The sequence below is a fragment of the Siphateles boraxobius genome, unplaced genomic scaffold (genome assembly GCF_051911475.1).
Source record: "Siphateles boraxobius isolate OS27281-9 unplaced genomic scaffold, OSU_SipBor_1 141, whole genome shotgun sequence".
Taxonomy (NCBI): Eukaryota; Metazoa; Chordata; class Actinopteri; order Cypriniformes; family Leuciscidae; genus Siphateles; species Siphateles boraxobius.
In genome coordinates, this window is record NW_027508746.1 from 896,960 (window position 1) to 897,500 (window position 541).

Consider the following 541-nt stretch of genomic DNA (forward strand, 5'->3'; position numbering starts at 1 on the left):
CGAGACCGCCCGTCCAGAGTCTCGTCCCACCTAGACCGCCCGTCCAGAGTCTCGTCCCACCTAGACCGCCCGTCCAGAGTCTCGTCCCACCTAGACCGCCCGTCCAGAGTCGCGTCCCGCCTAGACCGCCTGTCCAGAGTCCCCTGCTCTTGGCCAGATTCCTGAGGAAGTAGATTTAACTGACTTGGACACCGATATATCCTGTCTTCCTCCATATGTTTTATCTGTCTGCCCGGGACTATCTGTCAGTCCAGCCGAGCCTGAGTTTCTTCACGTCAGTCCTCTCCTCTCGAGCCCTTTCTCCAGCCAAGATGGCCGCCGCCTCTCCTCCCGAGCCCTCGCCAAAGATGGCCACCGCCTCGCCGTCCGAGCCCTCAACCACGAAGGCCACCGCCACGTCTATCCCTGGGCGGGCGTAGTGGCTTGGCCGGGCTCCCACGAAAAAGTCAGGAAGGCCGATCTGCCATGGCTGCCTGAAGGGTCGTCTCCGCCATGGCCGCCTGAAGGGTCGGCTCTGTCCTGGTCCACTGAACTGCCTGCT